This window comes from Chlorocebus sabaeus, chromosome 2, assembly GCF_047675955.1.
Source record: "Chlorocebus sabaeus isolate Y175 chromosome 2, mChlSab1.0.hap1, whole genome shotgun sequence".
NCBI classification, from domain to species: Eukaryota; Metazoa; Chordata; class Mammalia; order Primates; family Cercopithecidae; genus Chlorocebus; species Chlorocebus sabaeus.
Genome location: NC_132905.1, coordinates 25,671,715 through 25,693,488, shown reverse-complemented (window position 1 = coordinate 25,693,488; position 21,774 = coordinate 25,671,715). Strand labels below are relative to the sequence as shown.

General features: G+C 50.0%; 5 non-coding genes across 5 annotated transcripts; all 5 read right to left on the bottom strand.

Annotated features, from left to right (window-relative positions):
• Positions 1–5,312: 5,312 nt before the first annotated feature.
• On the bottom strand, positions 5,313–5,440 carry LOC119618663 (small nucleolar RNA SNORA71). Its single transcript, XR_005235033.1, has one exon. It is a non-coding gene; the product is annotated as a small nucleolar RNA SNORA71 (small nucleolar RNA).
• Positions 5,441–8,780: 3,340 nt separating this feature from the next.
• On the bottom strand, positions 8,781–8,914 carry LOC119618657 (small nucleolar RNA SNORA71). The gene has a single exon (XR_005235027.2). It is a non-coding gene; the product is annotated as a small nucleolar RNA SNORA71 (small nucleolar RNA).
• A 2,045-nt stretch (positions 8,915–10,959) lies between these two features.
• Positions 10,960–11,093, bottom strand: LOC119618661 (small nucleolar RNA SNORA71). Its single transcript, XR_005235031.1, has one exon. It is a non-coding gene; the product is annotated as a small nucleolar RNA SNORA71 (small nucleolar RNA).
• A 2,246-nt stretch (positions 11,094–13,339) lies between these two features.
• LOC119618659 (small nucleolar RNA SNORA71) lies at positions 13,340–13,473 on the bottom strand. Its single transcript, XR_005235029.1, has one exon. It is a non-coding gene; the product is annotated as a small nucleolar RNA SNORA71 (small nucleolar RNA).
• Positions 13,474–17,566: 4,093 nt separating this feature from the next.
• On the bottom strand, positions 17,567–17,700 carry LOC119618658 (small nucleolar RNA SNORA71). The gene has a single exon (XR_005235028.1). It is a non-coding gene; the product is annotated as a small nucleolar RNA SNORA71 (small nucleolar RNA).
• Positions 17,701–21,774: the final 4,074 nt, after the last annotated feature.

The following is a 21,774-nucleotide window of genomic DNA, read 5'->3' as shown; positions in this document are numbered from 1 at the left end:
TTTGTTATGGCAGCCCAAGCTGGCGAAGATACCTCCCTCTGCCCACCCACACCAAGCTGTCCCGTTGCCATGGCTATACCAGTTTAGGGCAGGGGGCAATTCAAGAGGTGGCCTCCTGCACAGTACTAAATGGGAAGCAAAGTCAAGGTCTCCTCTCTTGTTCTCAGTGTTCTCGCTAATATACTTGCACCCTCTCCAAGTCAAAGTCCAGAGAAGGGAAATTGGGACACCCATGTGAGCCTCTTGTCATCTGCTTCTCTGTTCCCCTTCTTCTTCCTTAATCCCTTAAAAAAAAAAAAAAAAAAAAAAAGCATCAGGTAAAAACCTTTTGTGATCCCTAATTATATCTTTATTCTTTCTGACTCCAGCTAAGCCTTAATGGTAGACAAAAGTGTCTACTTCACATCCCTGAAAAATTTTATGGGAATAGATTCTCCAAGTTTGCTTACTGGTTATAAAGGAGCAATAATCAAAAAAAAAAAAAAAAAAAAAAAAAAAAAAAAAAAAAAAAAATTGAAGAACCCTGACTTGCAAGGCTGTTGTCCTATTGCATAATCCTATTTTTGAATGGTAAAGGCTGACTGACACTGTGGCCTTCCTTGGCATTCAAATCTCCCCCTAGCCAAAAGGAGGCCCACAGTATATTAGAGAAACTATGATGTTCTGGGAAAGAAAAAAGAGAAAGCCATGTTAAAATAAAAAATATATCACCCCAATTTGCATATATACATACAAATCTTCTTTTTTTTTTTTTTTTTGAGATGGAGTTTCACTCCTGTTGCCCAGGCTGGAGTGCAATAGTACGATCTCAGCTCACTGGAACCTCCACCTCCCAGGTTCAAGCGATTCTCCTGCTTCAGCCTCCCGAATAGCTGAGATTACAGGCGCCCGCCACCACACCTGGCTAATTTTTGTATTTCCAGTAGAGATGAGGTTTCACCATGTTGGCCAGGCTGGTTTCAAATAAATCTTCTTTTAACCAAAAAAAAAAAAAAATGGTATATCACATTTTACATACTTCCCTGCTCTGAGCTTCATTCACCTAAAATTGTATCTTCACCTTTCTCTCTTGGAACATAGATATCTATCTTGCTGTCTACCTCTATCTCCCTAGTCCAAGTCACCAATATCTCTCACCTACACAACTGCCATAATCTTCCAACTGGTCACCCTGCTTCCACTCTTGCCCTGGTATAATCCATTCTCCAAACAGGAAAAAAAAGAAAAAAAAAATTTAAATAAAATTTGCTAATGTCAAGACTTCTGCCTCTAAATAGAAGGGAGTAGTTGACAGGCCAATGTTTCTGCTAAGAACTGGAAAGGGTGGATAAAATAGAAAACCATCGTTTTAAAGGCATCGGAGAGCTCTGGAGGCAAAGGACTGGAGACATTAAAATTCCAGAAAGGGGACGAGGCGTGGTAGCTGACACCTGTAATGCCAGTACTTTGGAGGTCAAGGTGAAAGGATAGCTTGAGCCTAGGAGGAGTCTGAGACCAGACAGGGTCTCAACATAGCAAGACCCTGTCTCTTACAAAAATTAATAAGCAGCTGGGCATGGTGGCTCACACCTGTAATCCCAGCACTTTTGGAGGCCAAGGTGGGTGTATCACGAGGTCAGGAGTTCAAGACCAGCCTGGCCAGATAGTGAAACCCCATCTCTACTAAAAATACAATAGCCAGGCATGGTGATGAGTGCCTGTAATTCCAGCTACTTGGGAGGCTGAGGCAGAGAATTGCTTGAACCCAAGAGGTGGAAGTTGCAGTGAGCCAAGATCGCACCACTGCACTCCAGCCTGGGTAACAGAGCAAGACTCCATCTCAAAAAAAGAAAAAAAATTAGCTGGGCATGTTGGTGCACAGCTCAGCTTCCCAAGCAGTTGAGATTAAAGACAACCATTAGCATTCTTTCATATTTTTAAATTACGGTATTTATAGTTTTGGACATAATGCTATTGCACAGTTAATAAACTACACTATAGTATAAACTTAATTTTTTTACACAAGGGTCTTCACTATGTTGTCCAGGCTGGCTTTGAACTCCTGGGCCCGAGCAATCCTCTGCCTTAGCCTCTAGAGTAGCTGGGACTACAGGTGCATGTGCCACCACACCTGGCTAAAATAACTTTAATGCAGTGGGAAACCAGAAAATGTGTGCAATTCACTTTATTGCAGTGGTCTGGAACGAAGCCTCTAAAATACAGCTACATATACTTATCTGGGCTGGGATCTCCTTGAGGTCACAAACTGCCTTACTCACCTAGTATCCTTTCCTCTAGCTTAGCATCTGGCTCCCAAGTAAATGCACAATGCTTTTTGAGCGAATGAGCCTCACTCTCCCAGCTTTCCATTCTCCTCTCAGTTCTGCTGTGGAGTCTCCCACCAGCTGCTTCCCCAGGCCCTCATACTCGGCACACAGCCCAGCAAGGCCACGCCTCCTTGACCTAATCCTGGCTCTTGGGCCACCTTGGTCAATGGACTGCCCTTCTCAGAGTTCTTCGGGCCCTAAAGACCTGGGATGGCTCCTGCCTCACATGCAACAGTGGCAAGAGGCACACATGATGATCTAATGCCAGATGAAATATGCAGACTTAGGTACTGGCCTGTATTCTACTGCTATCCCCTCCACTGTGGCAGACATCAGTCATCAGTTACAGCTTCCTCAAGTGGACCCAGATTCCTTCCCCTGGCATCTGTTCAAGCAAACACAGCTAAAGGTGGCAAACAGAAGTCAGAGGATGGTCCTCAAAGGCCAACGCAGAAAAAGGACCTGTGATTTCTGGATCCTTCTGCAGGGAACCGACTGGTGGTGTGGTGCCTTTAAACATCAAGAATGCCTGCCTCTTAGGCCAGGCATGGTGGTTCACATCTGTAATCTCAACACTTTGGAAAGGCCAAGGCGGGCAGTTTACTTGAGGTCAGGAGTTCAAGACCAGCTGACCAACAAGGCAAAACCCCGTCTCTACTAAAAATACACAAATTAGCTGGGCGTTGCAGCACATGCGCATAGTCCCAGTTACTTAGGAGGCTGAGGCACAGGAAGCGCTTGAACCTGGGAGGCAGAGGTTGCAGTGAGCCAAGATCACACCACTACACTCCAGCCTGGGAAACAGTGAGACTGTCTCAAAAACAAAAAACAACAAGGAGGAAAAAAAAAAAAAAAAAGAATGCCTGGCAGACCATTAATGTGCCAAATTCATCAAGACAGGCTTACCAGCCTGATTTTTGCCCCAGCTCCAGCCAAGGTGGTTTTAACTTCAAATGGGGAGATTAACTGCACCTTTTCACCATGGCCCTTGGGACATGTGTAGATTCCTCCCTCTGTAAATCAAGAGATGAGAGTTCACACATGCACATCCTTAGATAATGTCATTGTTGCAATTTTTCTTTCTCTTAAAAACAGGTCTCACTCTGCCACCCAGGCTGGGCTGCAGTGGTGCCATCATTAACTCATTGAATCCTCAAACTCCTGGGCTCAAGCACTCCTCCTGCCTCAGCCTCCTGAGTAGCTGGGACTACAGGAGTGCACTACCGTGCCTGGCTAATTTTTGTGGAGACGGGATCTGTTGCCTAGGCTGGTTTTGATCTCCTGGCCTCAAGAAATCATCCCACCTTGGCCTCCCAAAGTGCTAGTAATACAGGCACAAGGCACCATGCCTAGCCCTTGCAATAACTGACTGTACCCTAATCTCCAAAGCCTGACTGTAAGGGCACCCCTCAGTTCCATCAATGGCAGCTGCTCCATGTTCACCCTACTCCCACTGTTACCCCATTAACCTGGCTCTCAAGTTGACACCATGGATTTTACATCCCACGCATGCTGACCAACTTGCCCCAGTTTGCTCAGGATCTCCCTGGGTTTAGCAATGAAAAACCCACTTTCTGGGAAACCCCTCAATCTCAGGCAAACTGGGATAGTTGATCTCACAAGTAGGCATTTACTTATGAGCCAGGTCATCCAGGACACTCCAGCCTTCCTGAATGACATCAGACCTGTCTCACTCCATAATCTACCTTGACTATTCTGCAATGCCCTCAATTCTCATGGGTCCTAAATGCCTAAATGTGAACCAACTACCAGCACTTGTTCACCTCCTAGTTCCAAATGTACACCTCGAACAATAACCTGAGTCAAGTTTCCAGAATATATGCATTAAGAATAGGAAAGGCTCAAAGAGTGAAAATCAGATCTGGCCTATGGCCTACCTTCTCCAAAGCCAGTCTTGCAGGCTCACGGGTTGTCACTGATTTAAGAGGCAGATGGAGCAATTCTGTAAGGTTTATTGAATGGGTGGGTAAAAAGTGAACGACAGCTACAAATTCAAGAATAAAACTCTTAGTTATTAAAGTCATTCCAGGCATGGCCAGAGGGATGCGGGGCTGGCCTTCCCTGTCCACGGTCCTCCGAGGCAGCTGAAGTCTCCCATGTCTGGACCCCGAATCTTGTGCAGATTGAACAGTGGATCTGAGGTGCTCTGAGCAGGCAGCAGGGAGCAGCTCTGGTGACGCTTCATGTGGTAGCCTCACTCTCTATTCTCTGCCCCTCTGGTGTCCATAAACACAACCAAGAGATTCTGCAACAGAGAACAAGTGAGACCAGTGATTCGAAGTTCCCATCTGCATAAGCACAGACCAGTTGGGCCTCTGGCTGTGGGTGCCGGTTCTTGGCATCAACTCACCATGGTGAGAAATATCAGCAAACCCAGATCCCAGGTCACCAACTCCATGGTCTTAGGACTTCCTTGGACTGTCCTTGAATCTAAGGCTGAGACCTAAGAGGGTAAGAAAGCATACAAGTATTTAGTCTCCAGGGCCATCTCCTCCTCCCCAAGCTGACACCACGGAGAGGGGTCCCATTCAAGCAGGGCCAAGCTCCTCATTCAGGCACACCAAATTAAAAATCCCAGCAGAAAGGACACAAAAGGACAAACATCTTAGTTCTGTTTTTCTTTCAAACAGTTCACAATCGGGGCAAATGACCAGCTAGAGTGATCCACAGGAATACAGCTTTCCTAGTCCCACCTACAACTTTCTCCATTTATTCGACATTACTGATGGCGCCTGGAGAAACAATATGGATTTCACATTTCATGAAGCAAAGTCCATGATTCACAATTCTCACATGTGCCCTTCACTGCTATCTGAACTCATTCCAGCATGGGGCCCAAAGAGAAATGCAGACTGGTTTCTGGCAGGAGGATCCCTAACATGAAAAGACAAAAACCCTCAGAAGTCAGCGGGTGGGTCTAGTCACCGTATCACACAGGCCTACAAAGGCCCAAGCTCTGAAGGGCTGGCAGGAAAAAGGCTGCAGCATGGGAAAGCTCCAGGGTTTGAAAGGGAAGGCTGGACCAACGCAGGGAAAACGCCTCTTAGCACTCCTACCCCTGTACTATTAATGATCGGGGCACAAGCAACCCATGGTCATTTCTGGATACAAGAACAGGGAAGGACAGAAGAGAGCCAGTAAGGGAGGGAGGCTGGTGTCAAGGGCCTGAGGAATGGCCTGAGACAGGGAGAGCAGGTGAGCTGAGCAGAGGCCCAGCCACGGCCACCATGTGTACTTCTAAGACCCCAAAAGGAGTCAAGACACTTCCAGCATTTAAAAAATGGAAATGCTTTTGGGTGGGAAAAGGTCAGGAGCATGTGGTCCTAACATCATACACACACACCCCGAAAGAAAAACTCACGGTTAATCCAGATCACAGCATACTGCGGACACACCAGCGCTCAAGCAGGGAGGAAGGTTCCCCCAGGGAACTCACTTTACCCATCCAGATTTCTGGAGGCCCTTCCTCTGCAATAGCCACTGAAGGCATGTGAGAGACAGCCTCACAGCAGGACAGAACGGGGAACCACGGGATACCACTTTTACCTTGCTTCCCCTACATCATCCAAGCCCCAGGAATAGCATATGACTCTGAAGGATGGGAAAAAACATATTCCAGACAACAGTCTAAAAATCTCACCTTAGGGACCCATGGTCCAGCGCCCTGCTGCTATGAAGACAACACATCCCATGGAGCCTCTGCACACAGCGGACCCACCTGAAACAGACACAGAGAACACTTAACACAGGGGCTGGCAGATCATAAGCATCCCACAAATGCCACTGTCTCTATTAGTACTTACAGCCACATTATTATCTCAGGAACAAGAAAAACCTAACTCTAGGAAGGGGTCAGCAGACTGTGAGAGAAATGGCATTTATGCTATCCAATGTGCCTGCTGTGTGCTGCTTATCAGTATACACTAAATAGACCCAGCTATCCCTCTTCTGGACACATACTCAACAGAGATCAAATCACACCTCACAAAGACATCTGCATTCCAATATTCACTGCGGCATTGCTCCCAATTGCCAAAATACGGAAACAATCTAAGTCACCATCAACAGATGAATGGAAAAAGAAAATGTGGCATACACACACACACACACACACACAAAACAAAACATTATTCACCCATAAAAAGAAGACCCTTGGCCGGGCGCGGTGGCTCACACCTGTAATCCCAGTACTTTGGGAGGCTGAGGCGGGTGGATCACCTGAGGTCAAGAGTTCAAGACCAGACTGACCAACATGGTGAAACCCCATCTCTACTAAAAATACAAAAAATTAGCCAGGCGAGGTGGCACACACCTGTAATCCCAGCTACTCGGGAGGCTGAGGCAGGAGAATCACTTCAACCTGGGAGGCGGAGGTTGCAGTGAGCTGAGATTGCGCCATTGCACTCCAGCCTGGGCGACAAGAGCAAAACTCTAGTTCAAAAAAAAAAAAAGAAGACGATGATGACGACCCTGGGCTAGGCATGGTGGCCCATGCCTATAATCCCAGCACTTTTGGAGGCCAAGGCAGAAGGATGGTTTGAGCCCAGGAGTTGGAGACCAGCCTGGGCAACATCGCGAAACCCTATCTATACAAAAAATACAAAAATTAACCAGGCATGGTGGCATGTACCTGCAGTCCCAGCTACCCAGGGGATGAGGTGGGAGGGTCACTTAAGCCCAGGTAACAGAGGGAGACCCTGTCTCAACAACAACAACAAAAAAAAATAGAGAGAGAAAGATCCCGTCATTTGCCACAACATGGATGGACCTGGAGGATACTATGTTAAACAAAATAAACTAGACACAGACAAACAGTGCATATCTCACTTATGTGTGCAATGTTAAAAAAAAAAATTTTAAAAGGTCAAGCATACACAGATAGAGAATAAAATGGCGATTACCATGGGCAGGAGCTGGAGGAAATAAGGAGATGTAGGTCAAAGGACACCAAGTAGCAGATATACAGGATGAGTAAGTTTAGAGGGCTCATGCACAACATAAGGGATTTCTGTTAAGTAGATTTCAGCTGCTCCTCACACACACTAAAAACGGTGACTATGTGAGATGACAGATATGTTCATCGGCTTCACCACAGTAACCACCATGCTATCTATATCCATCCCATTATTCTATAACATCATGTTGTAAACTTCAAATACAGACAATAAAAATTTTAAAAACAGGTTGGGTGTGGTGGCTCCCACCTGTAATCCCAACATTTTGGGAGGCAGGTAGATCACACGAGACCAGCCTGGCCAACATGGTGAAACCCTATCTCTACTAAAAATACAAAAATTAGCTGGGTGTGGTGGTGTACATCTTTAATCCCAGCTACTCGGGAGGCTGAAGCGCAAGAATCACTGAACGCAGGAGGCAGAGGTTGCAGTGAGCTGTGTTTGCACCACTGCACTCCAGCCTGGGCAACAGAGCGAGACTGTCTTAAAAATAAAAATTAAAAACAAAAGGATGCCGAGGCCAGAAGGCTTTTGGAGCAGGCTATGTCTGGCAGTGATCAGCACAGACCTGGGATGGGTAACGAACAGGTGGGGTGGGAGAGCCCCACGCCTACCATCTAGTGTGTAAGAGCTGTGTTCATACATCTGACTATACCGCACATTGTCTCCCTCAATTACTACTCCAGCCCTTGCCACTGTAATCTAAGGCCAGAGGGAAAATCCACCCCTGGTGGACCACGGACGCTGCTCACGGCCAGGACTGAAGGTGGACTGTAACAGCTGGCTTGCTCTAGGACATTTTTAACCCCAGCACTGCTCAATGGGATAAGCCTTGTCACCTTACAACAATGTGTCTTCTCATTTACTTTGTGTCCAGGTGCAACATGTCAGTTACCAGGCATGACGTGAAACAAGACAGAGGCACTGCCCTGAGGAAGCTCACAGCAGAGGGGACATGAGAAGCAAACCAAGAATCCCCAGACAGTGTGACCAGTGCTGACGGGTGGGAAGGAGTGTGATGGGGAGGCAGAGAGAGCTTCTGCGTGTAGCTCTAGGAAGGGGTAACCACTATTGTGGCTCCCAAACTAGCTCAGAGACATAAACTCAGTGAGGCAGGTCTCTGCTTCACCGTCCTTTCCTTTAGCCTCTGAGTACCCTCCACCATGCTGGGCACAAGAGGCACTCATTGAGCCATACAGCACCAGTGTATGGTAGATGCACATAACAATGGCTCCTTAGGAAACGAAGGTTGCCATGTGGAGGTTACTGGGGGAAGGTGCTATATAATCTGCATGCTTTTTACAAGCGGATGAGGTGCTCCCATCCAGCACCACCACCACTAGACTGCCGACTGCCCTCTAAGTTCCCCCAAATCCTGTTTCCTTCACTGGCTCTCTTCTCCGGCCTGTTGAACCTGGCGCCATCCCTAATGAGGAAACAGGGGTCTGGCACGACAACCGGGAACCAGGAGGTAACATCACTGATGAGAATAAAGACATGTACGAAAGCTCCAGAGTTTGGAAGGGACAAGAGTGGACCCTCCAAACACGGGGAAGCGCTTTCATTGATTCCTCTCCCTGCACTATCAATGACCAGGGCACAGGCGGCCCATGATCACTTTCGAATACAGGGGCAAAACAGGGCAGTGAGTGAGCTGAGAGGGGAGGCATTGCCAGCAGCTTAGGAAGAACCCAAACTAAGAGACCTGGAAACAAGTCAGTGACCAGATTCGCAGCCTAGAATTGCAGCAGCTGCTTCTGATTCTCAAAGATTTCTAACATGGTTTGATTTCTCAAACTTGAGCATGAGTAAGAATCACCTGGAGAGCATGTGAAGCCAGATTGCTGGCTCCAGCCCCAAAACTTCTGATGCAGTAGGTCGGGACAGGGCTAAGCACTTGCACTTCTTACAAGTTCCCAAGTAACAGGGATGGTGCCTGGTTCTGGGACCACAGTCCCTCATAAGATAATGAGAGGGAAGATCAACTCTGGGTGAAATGCTGTGAATTCACTGGCTTAGGAAGTTAGGATTGTGTGATACTACTATCCATACGTCGGCCAGGCATGGGCTTACTATCCATAATCCCAGCACTTTGGGAAGAAAAGGTGGAAGGACTGCTTGAGCCCAGGAATTCAAAACAAGCCCGAGCAACATGGTGAGACTCCGCCTCTACGGAAAAATTTTAAAAATTAGCTGGGTGCAGCAGCATGTACCTGTGGTCCCAGCGACTCGGGAAGCTGAGGTGGAGGATCACCTGAGCCCAGGTCGAGGCTGCAGCGAGCCATCACTGTACCACTGCACTCCAGGCTGGGTGACAGTGAGACCCTGTCTCAAAAAAAAAAAAAAAAAAAAAATCCATAAATCACTTGATAACAAAGATTGCCACCAAGTCCAGAGAAAACCACTAGCTAACTGCCTGCCTCCAAAATGCAGTACTCCTCCCACTTCAACAAACGATGCCAATCCACACTAGGATGACTCAAAGCCCAAGGGGAGCTCTGTAACCTCACCGTGCTTCACACAGTGGAGTGGCAGAGGAGGAAAAGAGGGTGTCACATGTCCCTGTGGGCCTCAGTGGAGGAGCAAGCAATGGGAAGCAGCCTCTGCCTCCCCTCTAGTGACCTCAAAGCCTTCGTCCTTGCAGCCTGAACACCAGTGCATTCTCTAGAGAAGCACCCAAGATTCATACCTTACAAGCACCACAGTTCAGCCTCTTCTTGAAGAAATGTGACCTGGGGCCACCTGGCCCACAGGACAGAGGTCAGCTGACAATCCTGCAATGACAAGAAGCCACACACATCACTTCTTATAACACATCCCACTATCCAACATGTTCAACAGGAAAAAGCGACCTCTCAATTAGGGTCGGGTAGGCTAGAAGGCGGCTGCATCAGTGACTTCCGCTTGGTCCTCCCTCTCTAGCTTTATTCCTGATCTTACAACTCCACCCATTCCTCCAGCCAACCTGAGAACCAGTCACCCTCAGGAGAGCCCTGAAGGCTAGCACAAAAGGCAGAGGAATTAAGAGCTGGAACGGTGGCCAGTGAGTGACACCAACGCACACCTCAGAGGGGCAAGAAAGCAGGCGAAACTCTTGGGTGGGAAGTGAGGGAAGTGTTTTGTCTCTCAGAACCCGGCTATGCTACCCTTGCAGCAATGAACACTTTCTCTTTCTTATGACAAACCCTTCAGGACCCCCTATTCCAGGCCAATGACATGTAAAGATGTAAAGATATTACCCTATCCTGTCCCCAAGTTACACACATACACACGGTCAGCCCTGCTCACCCCAACCTCAAAGTCTCCCTCATGTTGTCCCCTCTTCCCTCGTACATGTGCTCCTCACCTCCCCTCCTATTCAAGTGCTATAGAAACCACCTTCAGGAAGTTACTTCATGGAAATTCTGTGGGTATCACTGTACATGCCAATATTGCACTCATTCAAAACTGTGCTATCCACCGCGATGCACCACGACTCACTATACATCACATTCCCTTCCCATGAGCCGGACTGATGCTCTACAACCCAGATCCACCCCTCAATACACAGAGCCTGGTTTCTGCAAAGAGAGGTCAAGCTGAGAAAGACCTAAGCATGATGTCCCCCAGCACTGACACTCATGTGACAGCCAAGAAAGCACCGGACTCCTCAAGGGCTGGCAGGAGAAAAACAGGAGTGTGAGAAAGCTTCAGGATTTGGATGGGATAGGGTGGACCCTCCAAACACGGAGACAACCTCTTCCAGCGTTCCTCTCCCTGCACTATCAATGACCTAGGCACAGGCAGCCCATGATCACTTTCGGATGCAGGAGCAGAAAAGGACCCAAGGAGAGTCAGGAAGAGCAGGAGGATGGCACCAGGGCCTGTGGGATGACCCAAGTTAGGGACAGTATGAGACTCCTGCAGCTGCCATCTGTCCTGCAAAATCCCATAAAACCTAACCACCAAGGGGAGTCAAAGGGGAGACACCACTGACAAAAGCCCTGGAAAAATCTGGGGACTAGAGAGCAGGATCATGAGGTCACATCTGTAAAAATCAATTCTGCCCTACCTTTGTTTTCTCTATCAGGAAATTGAGATTCCAAACAGGTCAGATGGCCCTTTGCTGGTATCTGGGAATTTGGCTCTGGAGATGTTCTCAGTTAACAGTTTACTGATCAGAGCTGTTCACTGGACACAGTCTCTCTATGCAAATAATGTGGTACAGGCGCCTGTTTTCCTCCTGGAAGCCTGGAATTTTGGTGCATGCTAGGCCGATGGTGTCTACATAACCAGCTCCCAGTAAAAACCCTGGGCATGGAGTCCCTACTGGGCTTCCCTGGGCAGAAACACTGCACACAGGCCGAATGCATTTTCACTGCTGAGGGGAGAGTGGGTTCCACGTGATTTCTGAGGCAGGGAGAGAGCATGAGGAAGCCAGCACAGGGATTCCTCCAGACTCAATCTGCATCATTTTTCCTGAGTCATTTGGCTGTGGACCCCTACAATGTCGCTAGGATAAATCTAAACCATTGATTACAACTGGCAAGAAAATGGTCAGAGCCAGGTGGTGGTAGAGGAAGAACTAAGGGCCAGATACGGACAGCCCTTAATCCAGCCATTTTCCATTATGACTTGCTGCTGATACACTGCAGGAAAAGCCCCAGCGCTCGCCCCAGGCAGGTCCCTGCAGGGGCCTCCTTCTCCACAGTCCCTGAAGGCACAGGAGGGCCAGCTCCAATCCAGGTTTCCCAGGGAAGAGGAGTCTGGATCTGGGAATCCATGGGATGCGGCCCCTCTTCTCATCCTCACCTCTCCCTACATCACCACCAAAGCACCAGAAAAAAGGGAACATGACTTTACAGGGAGAAAAAGCCAAAGTTCCAGAGATGGACCTGAAACCTTACCTTGGGCCCTGCGGTCTGCCACTCTCCGGCGTCCCAACACCTCTCACCAAGCCTCTCTACACAGTGTTGCGAAAATGCCGACTAAACTGTGTTCACCTGAATAGCCGGAACGAAGCAGCAGCTCATCTCTAAGAAAGGGGCTGGAGAACTTCTAAGGCAGGCATGACAACCGCTTCCTCTGTCAGGCCAACTGCCACTAAGTTCAAGAGGATGCTGGGGCCATGATGTTCTTGGGACTGACTGTGCTGTTTCTCCAGCAGCGTCTGACGAGCACCCGAGGAGGCAGTGGGGAAGCCGTGTGGAGGCTGCTGCCATAAATCCCTCAGTGATATTCTCCCCTGCCTGTCTCTGGTCCTTGATTTCTTTCCCCACAAGCTGGGGCGAAAATCCTCCCCAGTGGCCATATAAGGTCAAGGTCAACAGAACTGAGTCACCTCAGAATCCTCTGAAGGGGTGGAAAACACCAAATCTGCTCCCACCAATCCCACATAGGTGCTGACTCAGTATTTTTCTCCAACACCACAAAATGCAATGAACCCATCTCCTAACAATGGAGGGACTCTCCCTTTCTTGTTTTGCTTTCTTGAGACAGGGTCTCACTCTGTTGCCCAGGCTGAGTGTAGTGGCACGATTTATGGCTCACTGCCGCCTTGACCTCCTGGGCTCAAGAGAGCCTCCTGCCTCAACCTCCTAAGTACTTGGGACTACAGGGGCAGGCACCACCACGCATGGCCAATTTTTAGTTCTTATAGAGGCGGGGTTGCTCAGGCTGCAGTTTACCCTTTGTCCCACACTGTCAGAATACTGACCATCTGGCAGACAGAACAAAGTAGGGAACAAAATTCAGACACTACCCTTAAGACCACAGCAAAGAGGGCCAGGAGACAAGTCAGGCAACAATTTCTACGGGGTCAGCTTGGTGCAGAGGGGGTTGGATAAGGACGCGGAAGGAGAGGTGTGGAGGCAGAGAAAGCTTCCGGGAGGAAGGAGCAGGGCTGCCCAGTCTCAGCTCCGCAACCAGCCCTTCTGCTCCTTGAGGCCAAACCCATCACCTCACACCCTTCCCTCATGTCTCACACTAACCTGCCCTGGGCCAGGGAGAAGAGCAACACAACTCAGTAGACGATGCCAGGCACCAGGAGGCATCGAAGAGGTGGTGGGAGGGAGGAGGTGTGGGAAAGTTCCAGGGGTTGGGAGAGACAGGAGCGCACCCTCCAAACACGGGGAAGTGCTCTCGGCAGTTCCTCTCCCTGCACCACCAATGACCAGGGCACGGGCAGCCCATGATCACTTTCGAATGCAGGGTCAGAAAGCGCAGAGGGCAAGCCCAGAAAGGAGGCCAATGCCAGCATTCTGGGCAATGGTCTTACCTAGAACAGAACCGCTGACATTGCAACGAGCAGACTTACAGCCTAAGATTACAGGTGCGACTTCTGATTCCCCGAGATCACTTACCACTCCCTGCCAGAAGCTGAAAGGAAGGTAAACACGGGCAGAAATATCGAGAATCCCGGGGCTCTTCTCAAAGACTGGGTTGGCTGGGCGCGGTGGCTCATGCCTGTAATCCCAGCACTTTGGGAGGCCGAGGCAGGTGGATCATCTGAGGTCAGGAGTTCCAGACCAGCCTGTCCAGTATGGTGAAACCCCAACTCTACTAAAAATACAAAAAAAAAAAAATTAGCCAGGCATGGTGGCGGGCACCTGTAATCCCAGCTACTCGGGAGGCTGAGGCAGGAGAACCACTTGAACCCAGAAAGCGGAGGTTGCGGTGAGTCAAGATTGTGCCACTGCACTCTAGCCTGGGTGACACAGAGAGACTCTGTCTCAAAAGAAAATAAAAATAAAAATAAAAATAAAAATTGGTCGGGCACAGTGGCTCACGCCTGTAATCCCAGCACTTTGGGAGGCTGAGGCGGGTGGATCACCAGAGGTCAGGAGTTCGAGACCAGCCTGGTCAACACAGTGAAACCCCATCTCTACTAAAAATACAAAAAATTAGCCAGGCGTGGTGGCAGGCACCTGTAATCCCAACTACTCAGAAGGCTGAGGGAGGAGAATCACTTGAACCCGGGAGGCGGAGGTTGCAGTGAGCCAAGATCACGCCACTGCACTCCAGCCTGGGCGACTGAGCGAGACTCTGTCTCAATAAACAAACAAACAAACAAACAAACAAACAAACAGACAGGGCTGGAGGGTAGCAACATTGGCTATCTGTTCCACTGAGGCTCACAGAAGACCACTCAGCCGGCCACTGGGTATGAATCCAGGCTTGAATCAGAAACGCAGCCCCTCTGTCCATTCCAACACACGGTTTTCCTCTCAACATCACAGGGTCTTTCTCAGGGACTCTCAGAGCCCAAATCAAGCTCAGGGAGCACCTTCTCGGCAGCAGCCCCTGAAGGCAGAAGAGGGTCCAAACCTGTCCCTGCCTGCTGAGGAAGCAAAGACGGGAGCAAAGCGAAGCAGCCTTCACCTGTGCCCTCGCTCCCCACCCCTCAGCACCCAACCACCTCTGGCCTCACAGCCTGCAGAGAACTTGAGCTCTAGAGAACCGAGCAGAACCCCACTTACCTGGGACCTCAGAATCCATGCTCTCCCAGAGGACACCTCTCACACACATGGGGCAGCAGTCGTGTGACACTCCTGCAGGGCACAAGAAGCCAAGATGTGACTGATGCACTTGACACTGCTTATGGCAAGTCCAGGAAACCACAACATTCACCCACAGAAAACACACCTGGGGAATCAGGGTCTCAGGAGGCGAATGTACTGACAGCTTGTCTAGCCCATCTTGGGTCACTGACACAGTCCCCTGAGGTCGTCCCGTCTGAAATGGACAATGGTTCCTCTCCACAAGAGGAAAACCTTGTAACTTTTCCTTTATTACCAATAACCAAGACACAAGCAGCCTGTAATCACTTTGCACACAGGGGCAGAAAAAGATCCAGGGCTTGTTGAAATCGGAGACCAGTGTCAGAAGCCTGGAAAATGGCCTGAGCCGGGACAGTGGCACAGCAGAGCACAGGATGAAGCAGCTTCCGTCTTGTCCCACATAAATGGAACCTGCCCCAACCAGGAGAGGTAAAGGAAAGACCCTCCAGATAAGAAGCTGGCAGAGTTCTTCGGACGTGGAAGACAGGGACTGTGTGATCCTAAGAAAAATCACCTCAGTGTACTCCTGTTCTCCAGATGAGGAAACTGAGGATCATAAAAAGAACCAAAGCTAGGGAGTGGTGGTAAGGCGTTCAGGACCAGGATACAAGTAGGTTTGAGGCCAAAGCCCTCCAGCTTTTGAGTCAGATATTCCAAGACACAACAATGATAAAGGATCCCTGAAGACACTAAACCTCAGCAGGCACAAGAGAAACCCAATGCATTCATGATGGCCCCAAAGAGAGTAAAACTGGGGCCAGCACAAAGACACCCTCACCTCACTTCTCTCTACTTCCCAGACGTCACGCCCAGGGAACCTGCACACACCCACTCTTGCGGGACACAAAGCCCCAGATCTCCAGAGGACAGACCCCGTGGAACACCATGGTCCACCTGCTTCCTGGCAGGGCGGAGACACCTCTCATGGGCCCCTCTGCACCAATGAACCTCCTCTGCCAGAATCAAGAAGCCCTGGATGAGCTATCTAGATGTCACCTGGTCAAACCTGTTCTGGAAAGGACAAGGAGAATACTGGCACAGAACCAGGTGGTAAACGTTTCCTAAAAGTTGGCTGGTGTTAACAGTGGTTCACGGTCTCAGCAACACGAAAAGAGTTCGTCTAGAGAAGAACCACACATCAGGGACAGCTTAAGTCTCATCTTATGCACATATTGTTGAATTTGTGATCCTAAAGCAGTACACTGAAGGGGACTCTGAACCTAGGACAGGTTCTGGTGTGGCACACCAGCGTGGCGGAGTCTGGCATACACAGTAAGGGCTATTTCGGGCAGGATGGCCCATCTGTCATCTGTGGGTCAGGGCTGATTACACATCTCACTCTTCTATCAGCCATGCCTACCTATACCTCTGGCTTTGGTTCTTGATATCACAATGACAATCCTGTGGGGAAATTCATCCTGGTGGCCCACGGACAAGACCGTCAAGGGGAACACCATGGGATGACCACTGGGCCAGTGGGAAATAGCTCTGACCACCCCCACACAGGCTGCCTCGCTCAAAAGTATTCCACTGACATGCAACAAGGTGACATGCAAAGCCCTGTTGCCTTACAATTCTAAGTCTTTAGGCTGTTATACAGTCCAGGCTGCAGCACAGGCTGGAATGCAGTAGCACAATCTCGGCTCACTGCAACCTCCACCTCCTGGCGCATGCCACCTGGCCAGTCTATGTGTGTGTGTGTGTATGTGTGTGTTGTAGAGACAGGTTTTTGCCATGTTGCCCAGGCTGGTCTTCAACTCCTGGGCTCAAGCGATCCACCCACCTCAGTCTCACAAAGTGCTAGGATTACAGGTGTGAGCCACCACGGCCAGCCACAATTGTCTTTTTCCAGCTCCTGTGTTTTGTTTTTTGTTAGGGACATAGTCTCACCCTGTCGCCTAGGATGGAGTGCAGGGGCATGATCTTGGCTCACTGCAACCTCCACCTCCTGTGTTCAAACGATTCTGGTGTGCCTCAGCCTCCTGAGTAGCTGGAATTATATGCATGTGCCACCACAACCTACTAGTTTTTGTATTTTTTAGTAGAGATGGGGTTTCACCATGTTGGCCAAGCTGGTCTTGAACTCCTGGCCTCAAGTGATCCATCCGGCTTGGCCTCCCAGAGTGTTGGGATTACAGGTGTGAGCCACCGTGCTCGGCCCATCTCCTGTTTTTCATTTGTTCCTTAACTGCTGAAAATCAACCATCTGTCAAGCACCAGGTAAGTCAAGAGACAGGACTCAGATACTGAGACAAGCGAAGTGGTTCGCACCTGTAATTTCAGCACTTTGGAAGAAAGAGGGAAAATTACTTAAAGCCAGTTCAGGACCAGCCTGGGCAACATAGCGAGACCCTGTCTGTCCCAGCTATTTGGGAGGCTGAGGTGGGAGGATCACTTGCGTACAGGAGTTCAAGCTATGATCACGCCACTGCACACTGCACCCCAGCCTGGACAACAGAGTGAGACCCTGTCACTAAACAAATACAATAAAATATTAAACAAAAGCTCAAGACACTGCCCTCAAGGTCACAATAGAGAGGCAAAGACAATCAAGCCAGTAATTGCCACAGGGTGTGGCTAGCAGAGCTGTAACTGTGGTTCCACCACCAATCCTGAGGCAGGGACACACCCTCATACACCTTGGTGAACGCCTTCCAGACCCCTGCACTGAGCCTTGCACAGGGAACACTCAATAATCATCAGACACCAAGCACCAGGAGGCATTTGAAAGATGGTGAGAAGGAGGTGTGAGAAAGCTCCAGAGTTTGGAAGGGACAGGAGTGGACCCTCCAAACACGGGGAAGCGCTTTCAGCGATTTCTCTCCCTGCACTATCAATGACCAGGGCACAGGCAGCCCACGATCACTTTCGAATACAGGTGCAAAAAAGGGCAGGTGAGCCCACGCTCGCGTGTTAGCTGCCAGATCTCCAGAGGGGTGCTCACTCCCCAGGGAAGAGAAAGGTACTCAGGACCCTGACAGCCATCATCACTTCACAGGCAGATTCCATCTGTCCCCACCCAGAGTCCACAGGAAAACCGACTTCTGGTAAAAATGCCTCGGCTGTACATTCAGCCCACCAATTCTGAGCATCTACACGTGGACAGGCACCATGGGTTTAAAATCAAGGAAAACAGCCGGCCGGGCGCGGTGGCTCACGCCTGTAATCCCAGCACTTTGGGAGGCCGAGGCGGGCGGATCACGAGGTCAGGAGATCGAGACCATCCTGGTGGACACGGTGAAACTCCCTCTCTACTAAAAATACAAAAAAAAATTAGCCGGACGCGGGGGCAGGCGCCTGTAGTCCCAGCTACTCGGGAGGCTGAGGCAGGAGAATGGCGTGAACCCGGGAGGCGGAGCTTGCAGTGAGCCGAGATCGGGCCGCTGCACTCCAGCCTGGGACACAGCGAGACTCCGTCTCAAAAAAAAAGAAAAACAGCCAAGGCCTCTGCCCTCGGAGAGCTTTTGCAGTTTCCCTACTTCACAGAAAGTCACCCTCAGGAGAACGAAGGAACTTAGCCAGGATGTGACCCCCAAATCCAGTCCCTGTCTCCTAAATCACGCTTTGCTCTGCACCCGCTTTGCCACACAGTTCTCAGAACTCAGAACTGGCTGAGCTCATTGACTATCTCCTCTACTGGGTCCCACAGAAGGGTCCTCCCCCACGGTGCGCAGAAGCAGCGGCACTCACCCAGGGCGTTCTCACCCCGCGGACAGTGGACGCCCCTCAGGGGATGCAGATCAGAGTGCTGCAGGAGGGGGCGCTGGCTGGTGCCAAGCCCTCCGAGGAGCAGCACAGCCCACAAGGCCTAGGCAGGGAAAGAGCACGGGGAAGGGGCTTTAGGACAAGGCCCGGGGACAGAAGTCCAGACTCTGCCCCACTGGGGTGCTGGGAGCGTCTTCCATTTAAACCACAGCTAACTGGTCTGTAAAATGAAGGTTCTAACACCTTTTAAAAGGTATTGAGGGGAAAACGAGTTAACGGTCCCAAGGACATGGCACAATGACTGACACTTTGTAGGCAAAAGACAAGTGGCTTTGGGGACTTCCAATGCCAGGAGTCGGGGGCGGGCACCTAAAGTCGCCGAGTCCTGTTTCCCGTCATCCAGGGGCACTAAGCCTCCCCGCAGAGTAGCTGCGCGGACAAGGGGTCTGACGTCTGCACGTGGCCGGCTCCGCACAGCGGCGGCCAAGGGCGCGGCTCACCCGCCAGTGTCTTTCCCGAGGACACGCGAATCCCAGGGGGCTCACTCCAGCAAAGGGGACGAGGCACTGCACCAGGGACCGGGCCTGACCTCTCTGGCCGCCTTCCCTGGGGCCTCAGTTTTCCCCGATGGTGAGAGTGTCGCAGACCATGCGCCCTGCTGTGGACTCACCCGGCGCCCTGGCGTCGAGTGGCGGCGGAGAGCTGACAGACGGCGCGGGAAAAATCAAGATGTCTGCAGATTTCGAGCGATGAGGTGCGGTGGCTTGCGATGGTGTGTGATGGTGTGTGATGGCGTGCGATGGCGAGGGACCGCGAAAGACCGAGGCCACGCGACTAGAAAGCCACACTGGTTTCGCGCTGGCGGAAATACAGACGAGAGCGCGAACTGCGGCCTAGAGCGGAAGGAACCGACGCGAGCAGCCCTACAGCGTCCCCTGGCGGAGCGGAGCTCAACTCCAGACTCTTGGAGGACTTGGGATAAATTTCGAAAACAGCCTGGAAGTTTAGAGGTAATATTCTCCCACTTGCTTTGCTTTTCTGTTTGTTCTGAAGATGTTCCTTGGTCACTGACTCTTATTAATCTGTAGGAATGGCCAATTTTCCATGATAGGAGCTGTTACTACGACGAGGGGACTGTGCTTAGTTTGAACTTCTTTCTGCAAGGGTTCAAAGGCGTCTGTCTTTGATTCACCACTGTACTCAGTACCCAGTTCAGTGGCTAGCACCCTTGAATGAATGAATTCCACCCCCACCCCATTCATTTTTTTCTGAACAATGTCAGACCGAGATGACTGAGTCATGGCCAGAGACTGAATGTGAGGGTGAGAAGATGAGCCAAGAGAAGAGCACAGCGGGTAACTGCTTTGCTAAACTCCAGCCTCAAAGTACACGGGATGGAGGGTGGAAAGAGTCTCTGAACTTGAAGATTTGCATTTGAGGAACTTGATCAGATTTGCACAGTGACAGAGACTATAGACAGATGTCCCATGTTCTCTGCAGCATACTGGAGACAATCTTGGGAGGGGACTTAATGGCCCACAAATTCTCATAAGCACTGGCACTGTCTGCATCCTGGGCAGGGTGTGCCTCTTGGGCCTGAGACAGCCCTGCTACTGACTCTGCCCATGTTCTGGAGTGCAAGCAGCCCACCCTTGGGCCTGATGAGGAGCCCACACACTCCGCTCCAGTCAGATTCTTGGTACTCAATAGGTCAGAAGGATAAGAAAATCCAGGCCTGACCTATGCGATCATGAGGGAAATGGGGTCCTTGAAGTGAGATCTGCTCCATATTTTGTACCTGGGAGAGGCCTATGGGATTCCAAGACTGTAAGAACATTGGGAGTCCCTGTGATGGGGAGGGGGCTGTGGGATGCTGCTATGGTTTGGCTGTGACCCCACCTAAATCTCATCTAGAACTGTACTTCCCATAATTCCCACCTGTCGTGGGAGGTAATTCAATCATGGGGGCAGTTACCCCCATGCTGCTGTTCTTGTGGTAGTGAGTTCTGGTGAGATCTGATGGTTTTATAAGGGGCTTTCCCCCTTTTGCTCTATACTTCTCCTTGCTGCCACCATGTGAAGAAAGACATGTTTGCTTCCCCTTCTGCCATGATTGTAAGTTTCCTGAGACCTCCACAGCCATGCTGAACTGTGAGTCAATTAAACCTCTTTCCTTTATAAATTACCCAGTCTCAGGCAGTTCTTTATAGCAGCGTGAGGATGGACTAATACAGATGCTGTGACTGAGAGGACACTGGGCAGGGGGGTCAGGTGTGCACACTTGTGGCCACACAACCCTGGTGTCCTCTTCTGCCTCCTACTCTTGCTGTTACTCTCCATGTGACTTTGGCTAAATAACCTAACTTCTCTACCCAGCCTTAGTTTCCAGTTACGGAAAATAGGCAGTCATAGTTCCCTGCTCATAGCGTTACTGTGAGAATTAAATGAAGTGATTTATATCAAGACCGTAGCACAGAACAAATATCCAAGGCCTAGTAGTTGCTATATTGTAGTATTCTGAGAAAGCTGAGGGCTTCTGTCACTGTAAGGACTCTGGGATTATTTATGAAGCAGAGGAAATGTGCTGTGTTTGAAAACTCTAAGATAGCATTGTCAGCCAGGCATGGTGGAGCAGTCCTGTAGTCCCAGCTACTCAGAAGGTTGAGGTGGGAGAATCACTTCAGTCTGGGAAGTTGAGGCTGCGGTAAGCCGAGATCACACCACTGCACTCCAGACAGGTTGACAGACTGAGACCCTGTCTCAAAAAAGAAAAAAAAAGAGAAAGATAGCATTGTCCAATAGAAATATAATGCAAGGCCGGGCGCGGTGGCTCACACCTGTAATCGCAGCACTTTGGGAGGCTGAGGCAGGTGGATCACCTGAGGTCAGGAGTTCAAGACCAGCCTGGCCAACATGGTGAAACCCTGTCTCTACTAAAAATACAAAACTTGGTCGGGCGTGGTGGCCTGCGCCTGTAGTCCCAGGTACTCGGGAGGTTGAGACAGGAGAATTGCTTGAACCTGGGCAACAGAGGTTGCGGTGAGCCGAGATCATGCCATCGCACTCTAGCCTGGGTGACTGAGCGAGGCTCCATCTCAAAAAAAAAAAAAAGAAGAACATAAATATAATGATAATGCAAGCCACATATGTACTTTTACATTTGCCAAGAGCATGTTAAAAAGATAAAAAGTAGGCCAGCTGAGGTGGCTCATGCCTGTAATCCCAGCACTTTGGGAGGCCAAGGCAGGC